We start from the raw sequence: 26,689 nt of genomic DNA on the forward strand, positions 1-26,689 counted from the left end.
TGCAGAATGGGGAAGCAGGAGGGTTGGTGAGGAATCTGCAGTTAAAGTATAAACCTGAAAAAGCATTACTGAAGGTAAGTAACTTGTACATCTGATAGATACTTCTAACCATATATTCCTTACCTTTTGAATCGATACCTAAGCAGTATTTCCTAGGTGGTGTGTCTGTCAATTGGCTCAAACCAGAAAGTCCTGTAGAACCAAGCAGAGAAAGTGACTCTCTCGCTAGACCTGGCTGTACAGGCAGTTTTGCTTTGTGAATTTTTGGAGCAACACCAATGTAGCACCCTTGCAATTGTCCAGAATATACACACTGCATACTGATGCAGTAGTAGCAGCCTTGGCATTCATGGAAGGAGGCAACAAGCCTTCTAGAGGCTGCTTCTTAGCCAGTTTGCAGCAGATGTTGGTGAAGAGAACAATCTAGTGATAAATTATCCATTTCTGCACTGCTGTGCACTTTCTCTCCAGCAAATTCAACAAAGAGCTAATCGTCCACACAATGGTCCCTGGTATGATCATTGTAGAAGCTAAGCACACTTTTGGGATCAGGCTGATATAGCCTATGCTCCACCTTGAGGTAATGATGTTTTGCCTGACGTGAAAAGGCAGTACCACCTTCTGAAGAAAGAGGCTCTGGTCCTCAACTCCGGATTGTCTGGAAAGAGTGCCATGTACGGCGGGTTAATAAAGTTTGTACCTCACTTGCATGCCTCGTTGATATTATGGTCTTTGGAGTGAGAAACCACAATGGACAGCTGTGCAGACGTTTAAAGGGAGTACACATTAGGAATGTGAGGACTAGATTCCGGTCCCACTGAAGAATGATGAAAATATTAGCTGCAAACCTTATAAAAAACACATCACAACATGCAATTTAAAGAGATAGGGCAAATCTGGCAAACACAAAAAAATCAGAAAGAGCAGACAAATAACCTTTAACTGTGCCCAAAGCAAGTCCTCGCTGAACTAGAAAAAAGCTAAAAACGTAAAATTTTTAATAGTGTGGCTTGAAGTTGGTCAATCTGCAGCGCACCACACCAAATCAAAGACTTGTCCAAACTGTAGGTGTATACGATTTTGTGGGGGCACGCCTGGCTGCCAGAATGACATCAACACATTTGGGAGGCAGGTCTCATGCATTCAACTGTCGACACTCAATCTCCAAGCATGGTAAACAAAATTGCACAGGCCTGGGTGCAGACTCTGCCCTCCTGCTGTGACAGAAGAACCTCTCAAAGTGACAGCTTGATCAGAGGGCAGGTACTCGTGCCCAGGACTTACAAGTACCGCACTCTCCTTGCCCAGTCCAGTGTCACTAGGATGACTTGGACTTGGTCATTCTTGATATATGTCAGTACTTGGGGCAAGAGAGTCAGTGGTGGGAAGGCATACAGGAGTCTCCAGCTCCACTCTGGGCAGAAGGCATCTCTAGTACATAGGTGTCTTGGGAACTCCAGCATGAAAACGTGCAGATGGTGTGCATACTCGGCTGTGGCAAAAAAAAAAGTGAAGGTTCTCTCCATTTGCAGAAGATACCCTTCTGCGCCACCTACGAGTGCAGCTGCCAATAATGGTCCACTAGGCGTCAGTGTTTGTCTGAGTTAGTCCACCCTGGCATTCAAGTACCCCAACAGGTGGTGCACCACCAGGAAACTCCCCTGTTTTTCCTACCACTTCCAGTGGCATAGTGTCTCCTCACACAGGGTTCAGAACCCCACTCCACCCTGCTAATTGCAGGCCACATGGTGGTAGTGGTGTCCATGAGTACTTCCACTAGCCTACCTTTGATCTAAGGCAGGAAGGCCTTTAATGTCAAGTGGATGGCCTACAGCTCTAGTAGGTCAATGTGGTGCCTTTGATCTCCACCTGTCCCAGGTGTCCATCCCAGCCCAGAAGCAATGCTTCCATCACAACTATTAGCTCTGGGTGGGATAGTGAAAGGGTTATGTCACAGAAGAAATCGTGGTCCTACAACTACCACTATAGGTCTTTTGCAGTCTCCTCCAAAATCTGGACACAGTTGTATAGATTTCTCTGATACTATGCCCACTGGGAATTCAAATCTCAAATCAGATCCTGCATATGCCAATGGGCAAGCTTCACTTGCAAGATGGAGGAGGCCAGTCACCCCAGAAGCCTCAGAGACATCCTCCCTGAAATCCAGGACCAAGGCAGAAAAAAGATCTTATACGATTGTCCTGGACTCTCCACTCTGGGGGAAAGGCCCAAAACTTCATGATATCCAGATTAGTTCAGATGAACAGGAGCATCTGTCAAGGAGTTAGGTGTGACTTTGGCAGGTTGATAGCAAAACCCAAAGAAATTAGGAGGTTCACCATAGTCTGTAGGAAATGGCCCAAATAGGGTGACACGGGTCACACACAACCACCTCTCAGCCTTCCATACCAAATAAAGAGTCAGTCAGACAGTAGAGAATACAAACCAATACTTGTTTATTCAAATACACTCAGAGTGGAGCCCGGTCTGCCCAGTCACTTAGGAGTGCTGCAGAGGGACTGATATCAGCAAGCATAACGATACAATATGTACACTTTGAAACCAATGAAAGCACGCCCACCATGGAAGTTTCCAAGTAGATGCAGCTGGACAGTAAATTGCAAAGGAGTACGTTTCAATTCTGAGACTGGGCACACATTATCTGCTATTCAAGGTCATTCTGCCTGTACCCACCGCATGACAAGTGGGAGAAGGTCTACATCTAACAAGAAAGGAATGCGCTAATAAGAAAAGTGTGTTCATTAGTATAGCAGAACTCAGCTCTGAAGAAACATTACTTAGAGAAGGCCATTTCTCAGAAACGGCAAAGGATTTGTTTCGATTACGACTTAAAATGGCGGCCATACATAAAATGGTGCTGCGAATGCTAGCTTTACATAAACAAAGAACAGACCAGAGAGGGTTGAGGCAAGAGCCCGCACCTATCACTTCAAATGACTGGCTAGTTTGGCGATGGCTCTTGAAACCAGAAAGTGCCCCCCTCTACACGTCCTATTGGGGTGACTCCCCAAAAAACAAGCACAAAGAAAGTGGAATCAGCACACATCAAATTAAAGTATTGTTTAAAGGTCAAAAGATATCAAATGTCCATGATGACTTGAAGAAACTGCCAGGTTTAGATTTTTCTTTGTAATCCAAAATATTTTCTTTATTGATAAATGAGTGCAGTCATTAAAATCCAATATTCCCACATTTCATTGAGCCATTTAGCCAACGGGTTTTGTCCCGAGAGAGACTTCTTCAGGGCTCTAAATTGTATAGATGTATTATATCCCAAATCCAATAATGATATGAAAATTTGTACAGACACACAAAGATCAAGTTTCACACTAATAATCTCAAATCGATGATGATAAAGTTAACATCATCAAGCGGTAGGGTGGCCCGCAACAATCGTCTCAGCGTATCTTTCTATTCTAACAAGTATGTACATGGGTGATGACTGACTGGGGCTAGCCTACTTTCAGCAGCCAATCAATGAGGTAGAAAAAGACTGGGATCTCTGCCCTCTCAAAATGCGATGCAGAGAGAAGAGCGAAGAGGAGATAGTGGCACTAACTTGGTTTGCCAAATTCAACTTGTTGTCAATTTGAACTCCTAGGTTCTTGGCCTTAATAACTAGGGTGGAAAGAAGTCCTAACTCCTCTGGCCACCAGCAAAGGTCCCAAGTCAGAGAGAGGCTTCTGAACTGCACTACCTTGATCTTTTCTGAATTAAGCTTTAAACAGTGCTTGCTCATTCGTGAACTGATAGCATGCATACAGTCATGGAAGAGGGTGCAAATGTTTGCATCATTATTGGAAGCTGGCACAACAGTTTGTGTTTCATCGGCATAGGAGGTAAGGGAGAAGCTAAAGTTTTTAATCAGAATAGCTAACTCTGTAATAGATACATTAAATAATGTTTGACTGATCAAGACTCCCTGTGTGGTCCCGCAAGGCAGAGAATAGGGAGGAGATTCAAACTGTTCGAGGGCAACAGTTTACACTCTGCCTGATAGAAATGAGGTTAACAAGGCCAGGGCTTTACCCTTGATTCCTAGATATCTTAGCAAATTGATCAGCAACTTCTGGTCAACCATATGAAATGTTGCCAACCAGTCTAGGAGAAAAGGGCTGCAGCACCACCCCTATCCAAAGCAACCCTTATTTCCTCTGTGGCTTTCATCAATGCAGTCTCTGCTCAGGATGGAACCACAATTGTATAGGGTCCAACAGATAATTGGCTCTGATAAACTGAGCAAGCTGTAAGTTCATTACTTTCTCCACAATTTTTGTAGGGAATGGAATGCGGGATATAGGGTGATTATTATTGGGATCAGCCGTATTCAAACTAGGTTTCTTTATAAGACGAAGAATAGAGGCTTTTTTCCATTGAGAGGGGAATAACCCCAGGAATAAACATTGAAATAAAAATGGTGAGAAATGTGTTACTATACGTTTGGGTATTAGCTCTAACGCCGAGGGAGGAGAGCCAGACTTAGCTGTAAGAATAGTTTTTGCTACCAGATACGTAGTGATTAGGAGGAATTCCGTGAAGGATGCTTGGACAGAAATGACCTGAAAGGCTTTGTCAGTGATGTCAGAATTATTTGTGGCCTCAAATTTGGAGTAAATTTGGTTTACTTTATCCCTGAAGCTGTGAGCTAGTGTGTCACAAAAGCTTTGACTGCAGTTAGCTGCTGTACTGCTTGATGTGATAGTTCATTTGTGTACCACTTTTTAGAGCTCCTTAGTGGAGTTTTTTGTTAGTTCTATTTGCTTGGTAAAGTAGTTACTTTTTTTCAGTAGGCATTTGTACTTTGACAGCGCCAGTTTAAACACATTTTTCTCAAAACTATCCTACTGAGAGGGCCAGCGTCTTTCCTGTCTCCTACAATTTCGTTTTTCTAATCTGAGTGCCTCTGTGAAGCAAGGCGCAGAGAGTATACTCCTGTTAGAAGATGTCTGTTTAACGGGGCTAGCCTAGTAAAAACCGAATTAAGCCAGTCAGTATAGTATTCTAGAAATCCCCCTCCTTTCACAAAAGAAAAAGGGAGGAGAAGCAGCGCTAATATTTTACCCAGCTTCCTGTTGTAGAAACTTGCCCTTGGTTGTTGCATTTGTAGGGCCCCTCCTGCCTAAACATGCCCCTAATAGAAGCCTGGATATTTTGTCTTTTGTGGTGCTACTGATGCAGGTGACTTTTAGAGAGAACTAGGTAGAGAGAACTAGGAAGTGGCAGACTCAATTTGCAAGACGTTTTTCTTTTGTGAAAGGAGTGGGATTTTTAGAATTTGTGGTGACCATCTTCCCGAAATGGAATTTTTCCAGCTGGACCGATTTTGCCAGAACTGTTGTTCCAGGTCTCCATCATGATATGCTGTAATTGGTTAGACAAGCTTTGTAGCAGAGTGCTGTTCACACTGGCCACCTGATGACAGACATGTAGACCAGTTGTCAAGTCTCTGATTATATGTGTATCACTGAACACTGGATTTCTTTTATTGGGGTTAGGCAACAGCAATCTACAGGTCTCAGCGCTGAGGAATCTTCCATGGGCATTCGGCAGCATGCAACAGTAGCCATGTTCGCCGTGGAAAAATCCCATACAGCTGCAAACATATTAGAAGATCTTAGCAGAAAGGTGTTTGAATGGTTGATTGGACAATGGCAGTAATATAGTTAAGACCATGGCAGATGGTGGCTATTTCAGGGTCAATCAATCAATCAATCAATCATGGCATTTGTATAGCGCGCTACTCACCCGGAAGGGTCTCAAGGCGCTGGGGGAGAGGGGTACGTCACTGCTCGAACAGTCAGGTCTTGAGCTGCTTCCTGAAGGAGAGATGGTCTTGGGTCAGCCGAAGGTGGATGGGGAGGGAGTTCCAAGTCTTGGCTGCCAGGTAGGAGAAGGATCTTCCTCCGGCGGTGGCTCTGCGGATGCGTGGTATGGCGGCGAGGGCGTGGCTGGTCGATCGTAGCTGGCGGGTGGGCGTGTAGATCAGGCGGTCGTTGAGGTACTTGGGGCCCAGGTCGTGGAGAGCCTTGTGTGCGTGGGTGAGGAGCCTGAACGTGATTCTCTTGCTGACGGGGAGCCAGTGCAGGTCTCTCAGGTGGCCGGTGATGTGGCTGTGTCGGGGATGTCCAGGATGAGTCGTGCGGAGGCGTTCTGGATGCGTTGGAGTCTTTTTTGAAGTTTGGCTGTAGTTCCGGCGTAGAGGGTGTTCCCGTAGTCCAGTCGGCTGGTGACGAGTGCCTGGGTGACGGTCTTCCTGGTTTCGGTGGGGATCCATCTGAAGATCTTGCGGAGCATGCGCAGGGTGCTGAAGCACGATGAGGAGACGGCGTTGACTTGTTTGGTCATCGAGAGGGAGGAGTCCAGGATGAAGCCCAGGTTGCGTGCGTGGTCCGTTGGTTTGGGAGTGGTGCCCAGGGCAGGGGGCCACCAGGAATCGTCCCAGGCGGAGGGCGATGATCCAGGATGAGGACTTCCGTCTTGTCTGAGTTCACTTTCAGGCGGCTGTTCTTCATCCACTCGGCGACGTCTTTCATCCCTTCGTGTAGGCTGGCTCTGGCGGGGTCGTTGGTGAGGGAGAGGATCAGCTGGGTGTCATCGGCGTAGGAGATGATGTTGAGGTTGTGTTGGCGTGCGATGGCTGCGATGGGGGCTCATGTAGACGTTGAAGAGGGTTGGGCTGAGTGATGATCCTTGTGGTACGCTGCAGATGACTTCGGTGGCCTCGGATCTGAACGGGGGGAGGCGGACTCTCTGGGTTCTTCCGGCGAGGAACAAGATGATCCACTCTAGTGCCTTCTCTTGGATTCCGATGTTGCTGAGGCGCTGCACTAGGGTGCGGTGGCAGACAGTGTCGAACGCAGCAGACAGGTCCAGGAGGATGAGGGCCGCTGTTTCCCCATTGTCGAGCAGGGATCTGATGTCGTCGGTGGCTGCGATCAGGGCGGTCTCGGTGCTGTGGTTGGCCCGAAACCCAGACTGCGAGAGGTCGAGGGATCCGTTCGTCTCGAGGAAGGCGGTGAGCTGTCTGTTGACGGTCTTCTCGATGACTTTGGCAGGAAAAGGGAGGAGCGAGATGGGGCGGAAGTTCTTGAGGTCGGTGGGGTCCGCTGTTGGTTTCTTCAGGAGGGCGCTGAGCTCGGCGTGCTTCCAGCTCTCCGGGAAGGTGGCGGTGTGGAAGGAGGTGTTGATGATGTCCCGGAGATGGGGTGCGATGATGGCGTCAGCTTTGTTGAAGACGTGGTGGGGGCAGGGGTCGGTTGGGGATCCGGAGTGGATGGTGTTCATCGTGCGGGTGGTGTCTTCGGTGCTGACCGGGGTCCAGTTGCAGAGGGAGGTGGTGGCGGGCGCTGGTTCGGTGGTAGGGTGTGTGGTCTGTGCGTCGAAGCTGTTGTGTATGTCGGCGATCTTGCGGTGGAAGAACGAGGCGAGTGAGTCACAGAGGTCTTGCGAGGGAGTGATGTCGTTGTTTCCGGCGCTGGGGTTGGGGAACTCTTTGACGATGCTGAAGAGTTCCTTGCTGTCGTTGGCGTTGTTGTCCAGTCGTTCTTTGAGTGCTGTCTTCAGCTGGTGGTGTTTGCGGGTGGCGTGCTTGAGGGCGGTCCTGTTGTCTGTGGTCTGGTCGTGCCGCCAGGCTTTCTCGAGGGTGCGGCAGTTCTTCTTGGAGTCCTTGAGTTCGTTGGTGAACCAGGGGGTTTTCTTGCTGCCGGGTCTGCTGGGAGGGTTCTTTAGTGGTGCGAGGTCATCGGCGCAGGCGGTCAGCCACTGTGTGAGGTTGCTGGCTGCTTCGTTGGGGTCTGTTGTGCTGGTGGGAGGGTTCTGGCTGAGGGAGGCGGTGAGATGCTCGGCGGTGATCTTGCTCCAGCTCCGGCGAGGAACCTGTTGCGGGTGGTGGTGGGTCGTGGTTCTTCTAAAACTGAAGTGGACGCAGCTGTGGTCAGTTCAATGGAGTCCGGTGGAGTGGCTGAAGGCAATGTGCTTGCTGGATGAGAAGACGGGGTCAAGTGTGTGGCCGGCGTAGTGGGTGGGGGTGTTCACCAGTTGCTTGAGTCCGAGGTTGGCGAGGTTGTCCAGCAGGGTGGTGGTGTTGCTGTCATTGTTGTTCTCCAGGTGGAAGTTGAGGTCCCCTAGGAGGATGTAGTCAGTGGAGGGAAGGGCGTGCGGGCTCATGAAGTCTGCGATGTCTTCGCTGAATTGTGTGCGTGGTCCCGGGGGTCTGTAGATGAGGGTGCCTCTGAGGGTCGTCTTGGGGTCGGTGTGTATCCGGAAGTGGAGGTGTTCGGCGGCGGTGAAGGTTTCGTCAGAGTTGGTCGAGATGCGGATGGTGTTCTTGTTTACGATGGCGATGCCTCCTCCCGTCTGGTTGACGCGGTCCCTCCGGGTGATCTTGTATCCGTCCGGGATGGCTATGCGATGTCAGGCGCTGAGGAGGCGTTCATCCAGGTTTCCGTGAGGAAGGCGACGTCTGGTGCTGTTGTGTCGAGCAGGTTCCAGAGTTCGACGGCGTGCCTGTGGACGGTGCGGGTGTTGAGCAGGATGCACTTGAGGTTGTTGTTGCTGGGGCTCGGCTTGGCGGGAGCGGTGCAGGTCCGGAGGCAGGTGAACTTGCAGGCTTGGCAGGTGAAGGGTCCGTGGGTGCGTTTCGGGGTGGCTCGGTAGCAGGCGGGGTTCCGGCCGGCGTTGGGTGCGTTGAGGGTGGTGGGGTCGTAAGTCCGTCGTGTGGGCTGGCATCCTCAGGGGCCAGGGGTCCTTGCGCTGGGCGTGGTCCAGGCGCGGACGGGCGCAGACGGGCTTGCCTTTGGCGCACAATCGGCGTGCCCGCTGCGCGTGTCCGCTGCGCGTCCGCACGGTCTCCATTTAAGGCGAAGTGGGAGGGAGGAGCAGCTAGGAGGCGGGAGCGGGGAGGACACAGAAAGAAAAGGGGGTGGGCCGCGATGTAACTGTGGCGGGAAGCGGGGAGCGGAGGGGGGGGTCACACCAGGGGCACAAGTGGCAAAACGCAACCCTACATAAAGTAAAAACAGAGTTACAGGCAAAACGCTAACCTACAGTAAACAAAAAGAGAGTTACAGTGCAATATAAAAACGAACTAAACAGAGGCACAGGAGGGCAAAAACAGAGGAAGAACGAGCAGCAGCTAGGGGGCACTGAGGTCAAGGGCGGACCTGAGGTGCTGGGCACAGACTCGCCTACAGCTGGAGGGCCGTGCGGCGTGGGGGTGTCCTGAGGGCAGGGTCCTGTGTTTGGCACACTATATCAACTCGATTGTGCAGGACTTTCTAAAAAAAAAAAAAGATCGTCAGCAACATACTGACCACCTGCAGAAGAATATGCACTAATTTCAGCAATTCCTTTAAAGCCCAGAAGCAGTTGAGGATCATTTGGCATGTTAATAGAGTACCAGTTAAAGCCCTCATACAGGAGATGCCAACATGTTGGAACCTATTACATGTTGCAACGTCTGTTTGAGTAGTACACACCGACCAATGATTATTCATTCATAGAGGAGGGGGTACAACTGGGAAAAGCATGACCATGAGGACGGAAAAATGGAGCTGAGTCAAATGCCTAACACAGATGCAACTTCCTTTTAAGGTTTTCATCAGGTACTAAGCAAGGAGGACAGTATGATGAGTCAAGCTATCCCATTATTGCATCTGCTACAGGATCATTTAAAAAGGGTGTCACAAAAGTTTTCATGTGTGGACGGCAATGGAAGAGTGCATGACTTGGTTGAGAGCCTAATCCTTTACTTCTCTGTTAATCCAAGGCTGGAAAGAGACATTGTGTCGTCTAAAGAGTACACATGTGCTATAATACTTGATCCACAGTACACAATCATAATTTGCGTTGGTTCACTCCTCCATAATTTGTATTTTTCGAACCTATATGAAAGAACATTTAAATATAACTTAGGTCTCTTTGGCTGCAGGACTGCAATGCATTTAACTGAACTGTGTCATTACTTCATTTCCTTCCACAACAGATTGATGATGATATGCTGCTCATCGCCCTGATGAATATTGTTATTGTGCAGTGCGTGCCTTTGATACACCTTTCCCCATTTCCCCTTTCCCATCCATTCATCAAACCCCAAAACCTATTCCCCCGGGCTATGTGATTTATTGAGGTGTGACCTAATTCACGCCATGAATCACACTTGGTGGGGTGGATGTGGTGAAAGCGACAACAACTTTCTGCAGGAACTTCTATTACCTGAGCAAAAGCCCTCACCAGCCCCACTTAACTGCCCTTGCATAAGAGGGATTCATATTTTAGATATGATATAACTAGGCTTAGGCAGAGCTCGCAAAGTGCCAGAAAAACGTTGCCATGCTCCGCGGAGATCTGCCAGCAGCGGAGTCTGTTAAGTCGCGATCAGCACTACATGTCGCGCCAGAGGGTGCTGCTTTTTTTCTGCCACTTGAGTAGATATTCTACTAGAGGGGCAGCGTCTTCAATGCGAGCTGCAGATTTCTCAACACAGGCGGTTGCAACCTGGCACAACCGCCTGTAAGAGAAATCTCGCTGAGAGGAGGAATAGTGCACAATCTATTTATCAAGAGTGCATGCCAAATTAATGTTGGCAAGCCGCTCAAGAGAAAAAAACTCTACTATGCAGCACTTTGCAGAGTTTGGGAGAACTCTGCGCAGAGTAAAACTCTGCGAACTCCCCAGCAGAGCTGAATTCTTCGCACATCACTAAATATAACATAATTCGTCAACATCATCATTCATGTCTTGAGTTGCATAAATGCCTAACCTTGTCCATTGTGGACTATGAGTACACTTCTCCTGGCTCGAGAATTTTGTAAGTTTAGTTTTAATGAAATACTAGCTCCACATTGCTCAGAAGTTACTATTGCTAGTTTTTGTTATAATATCAGTTCTTCTTTGTTGTGTCCTGGTGGTAGTCTGGACTCAGTTTTTGTAAAGTTATGATATAAATAAAACCCATATACTTTGTGTTTTCTTTCAATGTAGTTGCCCCTGATGGATAATCCTTTTGAATAATCATATAGTTGGAATTCCCCTAGGTGGGAATGAGACCTTGCTTGCGATACCTTCCCTGTTAGAGCCCTAGCCTACTACTACTACCCACCCCATCCACCATTAAGAACGTGCCTTGGGAAACCCTGCAGTAAGATTATGGAAGATTAAGAAATGAAATGAAATGAAAAGGGGTTTTATTGAGAGCGACTGCTGCCCTCGGGCGTCCAAGCGCTGAAAAAAGAGGATAGTGCCTCGTGGTACAGTAGCTTAGAAGTTAGTTTTGTTTAGTAAAGAGGAAGGTTTTGAACTGCTTGCGTAAAGATGGCAGGTTAGGATTGGATCTTAGGTGTAGAGGGAGCGAGTTCCATAGTTTGGCGGCGTTGTAGGTAAAGGAGGCATCAGCCATCGCTTCATCTATTCAGGAAAGAGAATGATGTAGTGAAGTGACCCAGCTTAGTTAGTAAGTAACTAACTTCTACTGCAGCTAAGTAAGTTCATGTCTATCTAGTTTGTTGTAGGCAATATACGCAATGGCACCATACCTCCCTAATGGTCAATATAGTAACAGAGAGTTTTAGGGTAAGGGTATAACTAACTGGTATACACTTTGATAAGAGGATTTTTTTAAATCTTGCTGCACGAAAAGGCAGCAGTGAAAAGTTAAAGTAAAACAAAAAAAACTATTTCAGGTATAAGAAGAACTTTTCCCTTTACTTCAGGTTCAACAATACAAAACCGACCCTCTTCACCCAGAACAGGCACAATGTCCCAAAACATTTACAAAGAAAACTAGTCCAAAGTCCTGGTTCCTTCCCAATTCCCACCCTCTTCACCCACAACAAATGTCCCTTCCATATAAACAAACAACAAAAAAAGGGCTTCAAAAGAGGGCATCATAGATGCAGTTCCGGAGTCTTCTGAATTCCTGCTCAAGGTTTGCTAGCTGCTGGCGAAGCTGCGCCAGCTCTTGCAGCACATACATTAGAAGAGGCATGGGTTGTGGGGGCAGCAGTGATGGTTCAGGAGGTTCGCAGCTGCCTGCGGTGCTGGCAATGTTGTGGCCAGGATGGAGGTACTGGTGGCTGGTTGCAGGAACTGGGACCCAAAGCAGTGGAAGATGCCACCTCAGCCTCCCCCTCCTCCAGAGCCACCAACAGACGCTATTCTGCCAGGGTGGCCTCCATCGTCTGCTGCCACAGCTGGGCTGCTATCTCCTGCTGAGTAGGTGGTAGGTGGTGGTGGACCAGAAGGAGTAGCTGTACCAAAAATAAAAATAAAGTGGAGACTAATTGTAAACAATGTTCTGTGCAGACACTTGTTTAAAATAAAATAAATAAAATAAAATAAAATAGTGGCACAGTAGCAGTACATTGTTGGTTGCATTCTGCAAGTGGGATTTGTTTTGATTAGGAGTCACAGGGCCATTTCCTACCCATGCAAGCCTCACATAAAAGAACTGACTGGCCGCAGGGAATTAAGCCAGAATACCACCAGATTGAAAAAACAAAGTGATTTTTTTCTATTAAAAAGGATTTCCTTGTAAAAACTAAACAGACATTTTGTGTGTAAAAAGAAAAGTAAAATATCTTGCATTAATGAGTAAGGTACAATGCACTATGCAGAACAAGTATTCTTGTTGTGCTAAATTAATGGAGGCATGCTAGAGCATCGGGTACTTTGATACTCTCTCCAGTCTGCTGCTGAAGCAGTAGTAATGGACAATAATCTTACTTTAAGTCCAATGGCCCAGCTATTCTCCAAATGCCTTTCAATTGTACCCTGACTCGAAAGGGGCAGATGAATAATAATGATACTATATCACACATGTAACATATAAAATGTGGATATCCTGTCTGCCGAAAGTAGACAGTGGGAAAAACAATGCACTGCAGTACAGAGACAGTAACAGGATATAGATTTTGTTTGGCACATTCATCACAGAATATCCGACGGTAAAACTCAATTTACGATGCTGGTCAGATTGACAGTCTGACCACTACGCTGTGATCCGATTCTGACCCCGAGGCTTAGAAATTTTCCCCCACCGTATTATGATGCAACCACTGCTAAAGCAAAGGACTCATCCATGGCATTGCACATACCCCCAAATATGTTGCTGTAAATGCATGCAAACTCATAGGAAACATGTGATATGTGCACACATGCATGACATATATAGGGAAATGCCTTGTGCACCATATAACCTATTGCTGGATTGTGCTGATCTGTGCACAATCAAGTCAATGAGGATACATGCCACCTACAGACTTACCTGCATTCCGACGCTCACAGGATCATAGTCTTCGGGGTTCAGCTGTTGCGGTGTAGGGGACACCTGGAGAAACGGATCCACACCAGAGAATGATGGGAAGAAGGTGATTTGGCTGAGTATGCACCCCAAATCCATTGTTTCCGATGACTGGAGGCAGTCGGTCGGACTGCCACTGTCAGGTCATCGGAAACCCACACCTACTGCTGGGGCGGGTGACTGGCCTCATATTCAGCCCTTAGTCCCACTTTACTTCCTGACATTGCATCCACCACAAATTATTTTCAACAAATACACTAGCTTGGCAGTAAGGAAAGGAGACTTACCTTACTCTACTGCAGGATAAGTAAGATGGATTAGACCAGGTAGGTAGAGGTTTTGCTATAGAATAGTGGGGTGTCACTGATCATCATGTGCTAAGCTTTTGACTTAGTCAGTCACTATAGATGACAAATGTAAAAAGGGAAACAAATAAACAGGCGTAAACCTGTTTTGGAAGCCATGAATTATATTATGATGTACATAAATCGCTTGGCCCAAAAAATGTAGCACATGCCAAGAATGCATTTTAAAATTTTTGTGGTAGGCTGGGACAGAACTTAGAAAAGAATAATGGAGTGAAGTACTAGGAGGTGACTGAGTGGGCACTGGGAGGGAAACACACCTTGTTTTCGGTGTGCAAATGCAGTGAAAACTTTGTAACTGCGGCATTAACTGAAGCAGACACACATTGCACAGCCAAAACTGCAGTGCCGAATTGAACCATGCTGCAGTTAGGTCATGGGTGGCTAAATGCCATGGGCAGGGACGTGATGAATGATGATGAGTGGGATACATATCTGCCTCGCTATACAAATACAGTGAGTTTACTAATAATTCACCAAAAAGCAAGCAGTGTGACTTACCATGACCCATCCCTGCTACCTTCGGTACTTCCCCTCCAGCCACCTCCGCTGGTGCACTGGAAACTGCAGCTGGCCCCGGCACTGGTGATCTATGCAGTTAGAAAAAACATTACACATTTTAAATGCCAGATATGCTTTCTTTATTTTGTTGTTATCAAAATATAATGGCAATACATCACTACAGTTCGGTTAGGAGTATCTTCTATCAAAAATATCACTTTGGGCATTTGTTGGTTGATAATGTTAGAAAAGCAAGGTAGTCAAACCAACCAAAAACGTTTAATATTGGGGGCCAGAGCTATGATGACTCTGAGTCACTGAAGCGCAATGAAGGGGTGGAATAAATTTGTCAATGAAGGACATATGGTCTTGGTTGGCAAATGTAATAGGACCTCATACTACGTTGCTGCCATGCTGCACTGTCATCAAAACTGCTTTTTTAAAATGAATGATAATGCAGCACAACGTTGGGGGTAATATCGTGACCTTGGGCACACTCTCTTTTACTGAGCAAGAAAAAGAAAGTCTTCTTAACAAACATGCATAGAGAAAAATAGCTTACTTTGACCTGCAATCTTTACAGTAGAGTAGCTAAAATCTGTTCTCTTAGTCTTGCAGTACCAGTCCACAAGATATATAAGTGGAGAGGAAAAGCTTACTATAAAATGCAGAAGAAAGCTACAGACTGGTGCATACTGGAGGATGTCCTCTACTGAAATATAGAATAAAAGGATAATCAAGTGATAACAAGAATTTAACAAAAATTAGATAAAAGAGGAGTTTAAGAAACAGCAGACAGTATGAAAAAATAAACGAGGTAAAATTATTTTAAATGGGGACAGGTAAAAGTTAAGGATATAATAATAGTTACAGGACTTACTAGGGTCAATAGATCCCTTGGCCGTGGCACTTGTGGTGGTGGTTCTTCCAAATGCTGTGGCACTGGTGATGACAGCCCCTTCTCCATATCCCGCCTTCAATGAGGCCTTCTTTTTGCCCTTGGGTGCTGATCTAAGAAATATAGAAGATTACAAAATTAGATTAGTGGTACAGTTAATGTCCCAAAACATATTTTGACAGGCAAGGGCAAATGCAGAAACATTGTACTTTTCTAAATCAGATTGTCTATAGAACTAGTATAGAGTTCACCTATTCTTAATTTCCTACACCTAAGCCTTATTCCTAATTTACTAAACCTAAACTACATTTAGAACTACTAATGCATTACAATGAATGATCTTTGCTTCTCACACTCTTTGATGGGCCAACTCAGTCTTAATTTTCAATGCATAGATGCATACTGACAACATCACTGAGAGATTGGGACTGTATGAGCCACAGAAAGAAAGCACAGAGAACGTTAACTGACTAATATTACTGCCAATATCTTAGCCGCATGACAGAGATGTCTTCATGACTTCTTAAATAATCAGCCCAAGCAAGTGCAGATGACAATGATTAGGTAGCACTGAGCACCTGCTAGCTCAATCCGGATCACATAACATTTGTAACTTTATGTAAACTTAACTTACGTCTGAGTGTGAGCAGCATGCTATTCCCCCCCCAAAACAGCATTTTAGAAAAAATATATATAATTAGTCCCCAAGCCCCACAACCTTGACACCCAGGAGGCGAGCAGGTCCTGTTCGTGGTCGATGATGTCCGTCCAGCGGTGCTTCAGCTGCTGAACCATGCGCTGCACCGCTGTGTTCCTGCACTCTCAACTCCACAGTAGCCGACACTCCCGTATGGAGTACCCCCTCTCAGGCCGGCTGCCTGATGCCATCTTCGAGGGGAGGAGGTGCTGCTCAAAAAACACAGCTGCGGCCACTACAGCCTTAGACAAAATGGAGCTGGTTGCACCCCTTGGCAGTGCCAGTGACCATAAAATGTGTGGCTTGCAGAAGTTGCTCTGGCATCACCGCTTGCTCCCTGGTGGTCCTCAGACATGGCGATGGAGTGGAAGCAGGTAAATCAAAATGGCCACATCTATGAGGACTGCGTGGTGCCATATGTGTTGATTTTTCAGAGCAGAAGCGTGTTTCGTGTTACTTGCATGCAAAAAAGCATTGCAACGGGGCAGACGAGCACTTCCACCCGTTCGCGGACTACCACAGTATCTTGCTGAGTTTTTTTGGCACACCACAGAATTCCACTACTACAGGCTACAATTGTTTTTTTGTATAGATACCTAGGTTCTGAGGGACACAGGGTTACCCCATTGTTACTACATGGAATTCCACTAAGCAAAACTCCGCAAGTTCCACCCAGGCCTATTTGTTAGTCTATTCCCCTATACTAAGTTGTCGGCCATCTAACGTACATAGCTATATTACTTTGCTAAGTCCTAATTGTGCCAAGCCACATATAGTATCCCCACATACAGTCAAATTTCAGTCCTTTACCATCTCACCTCAGTAATTGCTCCCTGTACCTGACCCTAGCCCTGCACTGGTACCTTACGTACAGTATCCTGCTACAATCACTAATGGTGCCTTATGGAGCGAGGGGTAGTCATTCATGCTTGACTCCTGGCTTGCTGCAAAAATCTGCAAACAATGCCTCTTTGAAGGAGCAAATAGTGCTTTTCACTTCTCTCTTTCTAGACGGTTCTTGACAAGTTTATCTTTCCTTGCAGTCGCAGTTACAACGCATGCACCAGAGAAATGGAACAAAGTTTCCCTTTGCTTTTCTGTTTCTCCATCGGTGGCCAAAAACATGGAGTTTCTAAACAGAAAACATGGCGATCAAACACACATTGTTAGCAATGCCATTCAAACAGTTTGTCTGCTTTTCTCTACCCTATGCCTATCACACACACATTTCTCAGAATTAAATGTTATTAGGCGGCATAGCTAGTCTGGCCAACATGGTGACTGCCTAACTTCAAAGTTCTGAACACCAGACTCCCCTATCTGGGCTCATCGCTTGTGCCAGGAAGATGTGATGGTTCCTTGCCATTACCCTGAGACAGTGCATTACCAGAGAGTACCAAAGGCATGATTTCATTGCTGCAGACAGCAGGGTTGCAGCTTAGGGAGGAAGAGTAGACGCCAGGAGGGCCTGAGGTTTAGCAGTGTGTCCTGGACACATGTGTGGCTCCCACCCGGTGTGACGAGAGGAGATCCACGGCCGGGACGGATTGACTAGTGGAGATCCTGTGTCCTTAGGACACCCCCTGGTCCTGTTACACCAACTCTGGGCCCACTCTGAGTTGGAGGGTGGGTGCTTCTGGGTCCCTCCGCTATGCAACTTGATTCGCTGACCGGACCCAGCCAGTCATGGCGGAGACTAAGTAAGTCATAGAGGATACCCTCCTCTGAGACGCTAATGACCTCACCAAGGATCTGTGACCTGGGCAGAAGCCGGGCACCATATGATGTATTGAAGGCCTGAGGAACTGTTAGCCACACACTGCTCCCGCCCTTTGGCCCTTTGGCCCTTTGGCCAACTCCAAGACAATCTTGGGAAGCACTCTGCCCCTTGGCGTTGCATGGAGCCTCAGCAATTGAGATGAAGTATGAGGCTTGGGGACATGCACCATGGGGACGTCTGAAGCCCTGCTGAAGCACGACAATCAGTGGATCCCCTGCGCCCCAGGGAAAGAGATGCATGGGGAACTGGAGGGCAGAGGGAACCACCAGCCATCTACCCTCGCCCCTCAGCTGCCCACCAGACATAGCAGAGACATTAATTATTTCCTGATCCTAAGTGGAGTTCCTGTGGTAGAGACAGCATATGAAGTACAGGGCTACTCATCCAAGTGGTGCTCATGGCCACACTGAAACATCACCGCATAGAGATATACCACAGCCCATGGGGGAGATGTGGCAACCGGAGTGCTTAACGAATTGCCAACACCTGACGGTTACCTCCCAGACATTGCTGGGACAGTCTCTCCTTACATCATCGTCCTGGGGAATACTCATGCCACAATCTGCACTACCAATGACTAGACATACTGCACCCCTGTGGGCCAAAGAAATAGGAACCCCATAACTGATGAGTTGTTGAGCTCCATAGCTGAGACTACCAGTCGAGCCAACACTTCTGGGGGCACCCACAATCTTGTAGACAATGAAACTTAAACGTCTTCATCCCATACTTCTCAGTGGAAAGAGCCCACAGGGTGCCCTCCAAATGCCCTTCCTTTGGTGGCTAAGATCCTATACAGACTGAGAGACTATCCTGTCGTGGGATAGACAACCAGACTCAATCCTTCAGGACAACCGTTGTTTTCTTGTTTTTCTTGACTATACTCTGGCAGTCCAAAGGAAGAGGACCTCCTTTATGGAGGAGAGGGGGGTCAAGCGGTGACTTAGAGGCCTGGCATATGCCCTGCTTTTCCCGGTGACGCTCAAAGCCAAAAGACTACCTCCCTCTACAACTGGTGGGCGATCTTATAAGAATGATTGATATCAATCATTTCATATGTGAACTACCCTAATTTAGGTTGTTCCCTGCCTGGTGCCCTCACTATCCTCTACTATGGGAGACCAGGCCCAGACATGCATCCCTTTGCTCGCTGTGCCACTGGTCTCAAGCTAGCCTGGCTGATGAGGTGTGATACCCCGTAACTGGTCCCAAGATTCTTGTTTCCGGTCTAGGTAGGACCTGGCTTGACAGTTCGGGTTGGGCGGTTCTCATGAGGAGCAAGGTCCAGCTAGATTTGCATATGACTGGGTCTAAACTGGATTGGCATGGTGAGCAAAAGATTGATGGATTTAACCCATATCTCTTGACTGGGGGTGAATGTTTGATTTGTTCAGCATTCTGTCCTTCATTTGTTTACATAGTATTTTTCGCCCTAAGTGAGATGGGTATGCCCAGACATGGGCCCCTTGCTCAATGTGCCACTGAACTCAAGCTATCCTGGCTGATGAGGGGTGATAGCCCGAAACCAGTCCCTGAATGCTTCCGGTCCAGTGAGGACATGGCTTGGTAGTTCGGTCTGGACTGTTCCCAATCAGGGAGAAAATTACAAAAAAGAATTTGATGGACAGAATGTAGATCAATGTCTTACATTCACCCCAGTACAAAGATCTGGGCCTAAATCCATCGTTTTTTGCACTCCACACCACCCTGGGTCAGATAATGGCTTTATGCAAATCAGCTCTGACCCTGTGCCCCATGGGAACAGTCCAGTCCGAACTACAACAGCCATATCTTTCCCAGACCGGAATCAAGCATCCGAGGACCGGACCGGTTTCGAGGTAACACCTCTCATCAGCCCGGCTAGCTTGACCGGTCCGGTCCTCGGATGCTTGATTCCGTTCTGGGAAGGACATGGCTTTTGTAGTTCGGACTGGACTGTTCCCATGGGGCAACAGGGTCAGAGTTGATTTGCATATCGCCATTGTCTAACCCAGGGTGGTGTGGAGTGCAAAAAACGATGGATTTTGGCCCAGATCTTTTGACTGGGGGAGTGTGTGACATTGATCCACATTCAGTCCATCACTTGTTGTTTTTGCAATTGCCGCCCTAAGTGCGCTGGGGATGCCCAGACGTGGGTCCCAGGCACTCCACACCACTTGGAGTCAAGCTAGCCGGGCTGATGAGAGGTGTTACCTCGAAACCGGTCCGGTCCTCGGATGCTTGATTCCGTTCTGGGAAGGACATGGCTTTTGTAGTTCGGACTGGACTGTTCCCATGGGGCAACAGGGTCAGAGTTGATTTGCATATCGCCATTGTCTAACCCAGGGTGGTGTGGAGTGCAAAAAAACGATGGATTTTGCCCCAGATCTTTTGACTGGGGGAGTGTGTGACATTGATCCACATTCAGTCCATCACTTGTTGTTTTTGCAATTGCCGCCCTAAGTGCGCTGGGGATGCCCAGACGTGGGTCCCAGGCACTCCACACCACTTGGAGTCAAGCTAGCCGGGCTGATGAGAGGTGTTACCTCGAAACCGGTCCGGTCCTCGGATGCTTGATTCCGTTCTGGGAAGGACATGGCTTTTGTAGTTCGGACTGGACTGTTCCCATGGGGCAACAGGGTCAGAGTTGATTTTCATATCGCCATTGTCTAACCCAGGGTGGTGTGGAGTGCAAAAAAACGATGGATTTTGGCCCAGATCTTTTGACTGGGGGAGTGTGTGACATTGATCCACATTCAGTCCATCACTTGTTGTTTTTGCAATTGCCGCCCTAAGTGCGCTGGGGATGCCCAGACGTGGGTCCCAGGCACTCCACACCACTTGGAGTCAAGCTAGCCGGGCTGATGAGAGGTGTTACCTCGAAACCGGTCCGGTCCTCGAATGCTTGATTCCGTTCTGGGAAGGACATGGCTTTTGTAGTTCGGACTGGACTGTTCCCATGGGGCAACAGGGTCAGAGTTGATTTGCATATCGCCATTGTCTAACCCAGGGTGGTGTGGAGTGCAAAAAAACAATGGATTTTGGCCCAGATCTTTTGACTGGGGGAGTGTGTGACATTGATCCACATTCAGTCCATCACTTGTTGTTTTTGCAATTGCCGCCCTAAGTGCGCTGGGGATGCCCAGACGTGGGTCCCAGGCACTCCACACCACTTGGAGTCAAGCTAGCCGGGCTGATGAGAGGTGTTACCTCGAAACCGGTCCGGTCCTCGGATGCTTGATTCCGTTCTGGGAAGGACATGGCTTTTGTAGTTCGGACTGCACTGTTCCCATGGGGCAACAGGGTCAGAGTTGATTTGCATATCGCCATTGTCTAACCCAGGGTGGTGTGGAGTGCAAAAAAACGATGGATTTTGGCCCAGATCTTTTGACTGGGGGAGTGTGTGACATTGATCCACATTCAGTCCATCACTTGTTGTTTTTGCAATTGCCGCCCTAAGTGCGCTGGGGATGCCCAGACGTGGGTCCCAGGCACTACACACCACTTGGAGTCAAGCTAGCCGGGCTGATGAGAGGTGTTACCTCGAAACCGGTCCGGTCCTCGGATGCTTGATTCCGTTCTGGGAAGGACATGGCTTTTGTAGTTCGGACTGGACTGTTCCCATGGGGCAACAGGGTCAGAGTTGATTTGCATATCGCCATTGTCTAACCCAGGGTGGTGTGGAGTGCAAAAAAACGATGGATTTTGGCCCAGATCTTTTGACTGGGGGAGTGTGTGACATTGATCCACATTCAGTCCATCACTTGTTGTTTTTGCAATTGCCGCCCTAAGTGCGCTGGGGATGCCCAGACGTGGGTCCCAGGCACTCCACACCACTTGGAGTCAAGCTAGCCGGGCTGATGAGAGGTGTTACCTCGAAACCGGTCCGGTCCTCGGATGCTTGATTCCGTTCTGGGAAGGACATGGCTTTTGTAGTTCGGACTGGACTGTTCCCATGGGGCAACAGGGTCAGAGTTGATTTGCATATCGCCATTGTCTAACCCAGGGTGGTGTGGAGTGCAAAAAAACGATGGATTTTGGCCCAGATCTTTTGACTGGGGGAGTGTGTGACATTGATCCACATTCAGTCCATCACTTGTTGTTTTTGCAATTGCCGCCCTAAGTGCGCTGGGGATGCCCAGACGTGGGTCCCAGGCACTCCACACCACTTGGAGTCAAGCTAGCCGGGCTGATGAGAGGTGTTACCTCGAAACCGGTCCGGTCCTCGGATGCTTGATTCCGTTCTGGGAAGGACATGGCTTTTGTAGTTCGGACTGGACTGTTCCCATGGGGCAACAGGGTCAGAGTTGATTTGCATATCGCCATTGTCTAACCCAGGGTGGTGTGGAGTGCAAAAAAACGATGGATTTTGGCCCAGATCTTTTGACTGGGGGAGTGTGTGACATTGATCCACATTCAGTCCATCACTTGTTGTTTTTGCAATTGCCGCCCTAAGTGCGCTGGGGATGCCCAGACGTGGGTCCCAGGCACTCCACACCACTTGGAGTCAAGCTAGCCGGGCTGATGAGAGGTGTTACCTCGAATCCGGTCCTCGGATGCTTGATTCCGTTCTGGGAAGGACATGGCTTTTGTAGTTCGAACTGGACTGTTCCCATGGGGCAACAGGGTCAGAGTTGATTTGCATATCACCATTGTCTAACCCAGGGTGGTGTGGAGTGCAAAAAAACGATGGATTTTGGCCCAGATCTTTTGACTGGGGGAGTGTGTGACATTGATCCACATTCAGTCCATCACTTGTTGTTTTTGCAATTGCCGCCCTAAGTGCGCTGGGGATGCCCAGACGTGGGTCCCAGGCACTCCACACCACTTGGAGTCAAGCTAGCCGGGCTGATGAGAGGTGTTACCTCGAAACCGGTCCGGTCCTCGGATGCTTGATTCCGTTCTGGGAAGGACATGGCTTTTGTAGTTCGGACTGGACTGTTCCCATGGGGCAACAGGGTCAGAGTTGATTTGCATATCGCCATTATCTAACCCAGGGTGGTGTGGAGTGCAAAAAAACGATGGATTTTGGCCCAGATATTTTGACTGGGGGAGTGTGTGACATTGATCCACATTCAGTCCATCAGTTGTTGTTTTTGCAGTTCCCAATCAGGAGCAGGGACAAGATTGATTTGCATATGTCTGTGTCCAAACTGGGGTGGCAAGGTGAGCAAAATAATGATGGATTCAACTCAGATCTCTTGACTGGGGAGAATGTTTGATTTGTTCAGCATTCCGTCCATCATTTGTTTGCATAGCAGAGTTAACAAATGCCAGAAGAAGTACAAAATGTCAACCTGTATCACAGACCTGGCCTCATCATGGTGAAGCGCCCTGACAATGTGCTGGAAGAGTGTGACCCCCAAGCTCCGTAGCCTGGAGGGCTGCGATGGTGCGTTCGGTGGAGGCGACAGCTTTGCACAGAGAAGACACCAGGGCCTTTATCGCCGTCTCATAGTCCCACTGTGGGAAGAGTTACTATTGTGGTACCTTGACTCCAGCCAGGAGGTCCCTCCTCATAGACTCTGATAAGGGACATGCCCCATCCTTGCACAAGACTCAGCCTATCCTTCCTACCTATTCACAAGAGCCCCTGGCTCCAGACTGGTGATTCAGGGTCCCACTTCTGACTCCCGTAGGGACAGGCCACTGCATTTTCCCAGACTTAGGCTGCTTTCTGTACTATACATGCTGGTCCTTGACTCTCTGGACTGTCTCCAACCCCCCCCCCCTTCGGCCCCCCACTGTCCCTGCCCCCTCTCCCCCTTTTTAGGTTGAGCCTAGGCAGCTCATGCGCTGTTTCTTCATGACAAGCTGTATTTACTCTGTGGGCTTACAGCCCACCCATTGCCTTTTTATTCATCCCATTGATTGTCATTAAAAATGTATGCTTAATAGTTGCTAATCCTTCCTCTTTGTCCCTCCTTTTTGTGTTTGTTTTTCTCCCACAGAGCAACGCCCAATTACTGTTAGCATTACGCATCTGCGTTTATGTGTTCATTTGGGGGGCATTTTTTTTCATTTAATTCCTGGTCGTGTTACTGTTTGGCCTTCTTTGGTGGTTCAGCTTCGGTGCTTGTCACTTACTTTCCCTGTCCCGTTCAAATACCAAGATGAAATGCCTCTCACCTCAGACGCTGCTTTTGAGGGTACCTCTTTAGTTTTCTCTGACTTCAAAGTGCAAGGATTCCCCCAAACCCCTCCTGCATTGCTACTTGTTGCTTTAGCAAGCCTCAGTCTCCTGACCTTCAACAGCCAAACCTTGCAGCACAGTTAAGGGCAAGACTTGGCATTCCTGTCACATTTTTTCTGATGCTTGCTTATATAATTTGAGCTCGAACAATCCAAAGGTGATGGAGTGCTTTCCATGAGTGCTAGTTACATCACATAAGGTCAGATTCATGTTTGGGGCATTTTCATTGATTGCAAAATCAACTGACTCAAAGGTATTGAAGCACTTTACAAAAGCACCAGTTGCATTGCACAATGTCAGGTCCATCTTCTTTGTTTTTAGGTTTGTGGAGATTAAGTGATGGCGATGCTGCGCCTGTTTATCCAATATTTCCCGTGTTCATGACACATGAGAGCAGCATTCGTCACTCCCACCACCTCCTATGTTGCAGCATGCCCACCCGCTGCCTCTTCCTGTTGTCCTCCTCCTCCTCTCACAGCTCTAATTTCAAAGCAAATTAACGGCAGCTCCCTAGGGACTGTGAAGTATTTTTAATTATATAATATGAACTCAAGGACCCAAAGGTGATGGAACACTTAACATGAGTGCTAGTTACATTAAACAAGGTAACAGTTAATTTTGAGGGCATTTCTATAGACGCAAAGTCGACTGACCCAAAGGTATTGTAGTGCTTTACAAAAGCACAAGTTACATTACACAAGGTCAGGTTAATTGTTTTGTTTTTAGGTGTGCTGTGATTAAGTGATGCCTACGCCATCCCTGTTTATTCATATTTCCCCTTTACCCTTTACCTGACAAATGGGAGCATTTTGTTGTTGTTGCTATCTCCAGTGCTCCTATATCCAGGGGACTGAGACAGAGAGCGTGGCAGGGGGTTTGCTGGTAACCGGATGGTGCAAGCAGGGTTTTCAATGGAAAACTCTGTGGAAGAGAGCCTGGTGAATAGATGCCTAGGGGAGGAGGGATCTGATGTCCCTGCCATTGGGAAGAACGTCACTGCTTTTTTTCACACACTGTTCAATACAATAGTGATGCAATGGAATGCAGAATGTTATACTGCTGTTGACATGCATCAGCAGTACAAAAAGGGGTGGTGATGGACAGAGCATCTGAATCAATCAAACACTCACACCCAGTCAAAAGATCTGGGTTTAATCCATCACCGTTCTTTAGCCCACTCTGCCACCCCAGTTCAGACATGGCTATATGCAAATCAGTCTGACCCTGTGCCTCATGGGAACAGTCCAGCTCGAACTGCAAGCCATGCCTTCCCTGGACCGGAAACAAGCCTCCGAGGGCCGGTTTCTGGCATTCCAGCCTTCTTCAGCCCGGCTTGCTTGAATCCAGTGGCAAAGTGAACAAGGGACTCACGTCTGAGCATACCCTGCCACACTTATGGCGGCCAAAAGCAGTACAAAAAGGGGTGGTGATGAACAGAGCATCTGAATCAATCAAACACTCACACCCAGTCAAAAGATCTGGGTTTAATCCATCACCGTTCTTTAGCCCACTCTGCCATCCCAGTTCAGACATGGCTATATGCAAATCAGTCTGACCCTGTGCCTCATGGGAACAGTCCAGCCCGAACTGCCAAGCCATGCCTTCCCTGGACCGGAAACAAGCCTCTGAGGACCGGTTTCTGGCATTCCAGCCTTCTTCAGCCCGGCTTGCTTGAATCCAGTGGCAAAGTGAGCAAGGGACTCACGTCTGAGCATACCCTGCCACTCTTATGGCGGCCAAAAGCAGTACAAAAAGGGGTGGTGATGGACAGAGCATCTGAATCAATCAAACACTCACACCCAGTCAAAAGATCTGGGCTTAATCCTTCACCGTTCTTTAGCCTACTCTGTCACCCCAGTTCAGACATGGCTATATGCAAATCAGTCTGACCCTGTGGCTCATGGGAACAGTCCAGCCCAAACTGCCAAGCCATGCCTTCCCTGGACCGGAAACAAGCCTCCGAGGACCGGTTTCTGGCATTCCAACCTTCTTCAGCCCGGCTTGCTTATATCCAGTGGCAAAGTGAGCAAGGGACTCACGTCTGAGCATACCCTGCCACACTTATGACGGCCAAAAACAGTACAAAAAGGGGTGGTGATGGACAGAGCATCTGAATCAATCAAACACTCACACCCAGTCAAAAGATCTGGGTTTAATCCATCACCGTTCTTTAGCCCACTCTGCCACCCCAGTTCAGACATGGCTATATGCAAATCAGTCTGACCCTGTGCCTCATGGGAACAGTCCAGCCCGAACTGCCAAGCCATGCCTTCCCTGGACCGGAAACAAGCCTCCGAGGACCGGTTTCTGGCATTCCAGCATTCTTCAGCCCGGCTTGCTTGAACCCAGTGGCAAAGTGAGCAAGGGACTCACGTCTGAGCATACCCTGCCACATTTATGGCGGCCAGAAGCAGTACAAAAAGGGGTGGTGATGGACAGAGCATCTGAATCAATCAAACACTCACACCAAGTCAAAAGATCTGGGTTTAATCCATCACCGTTCTTTAGCCCACTCTGCCATCCCAGTTCAGACATGGCTATATGCAAATCGGTCTGACCCTGTGCCTCATGGGAACAGTCCAGCCCGAACTGCCAAGCCATGCCTTCCCTGGACCGGAAACAAGCCTCCGAGGACCGGTTTCTGGCATTCCAGCATTCTTCAGCCCGGCTTGCTTGAACCCAGTGGCAAAGTGAGCAAGGGACTCACGTCTGAGCATACCCTGCCACATTTATGGCGGCCAGAAGCAGTACAAAAAGGGGTGGTGATGGACAGAGCATCTGAATCAATCAAACACTCACACCAAGTCAAAAGATCTGGGTTTAATCCATCACCGTTCTTTAGCCCACTCTGCCATCCCAGTTCAGACATGGCTATATGCAAATCGGTCTGACCCTGTGCCTCATGGGAACAGTCCAGCCCGAACTGCCAAGCCATGCCTTCCCTGGACCGGAAACAAG

The sequence above is a fragment of the Lissotriton vulgaris genome, chromosome 9, assembly GCF_964263255.1.
Source record: "Lissotriton vulgaris chromosome 9, aLisVul1.2, whole genome shotgun sequence".
NCBI lineage: Eukaryota > Metazoa > Chordata > Amphibia > Caudata > Salamandridae > Lissotriton > Lissotriton vulgaris.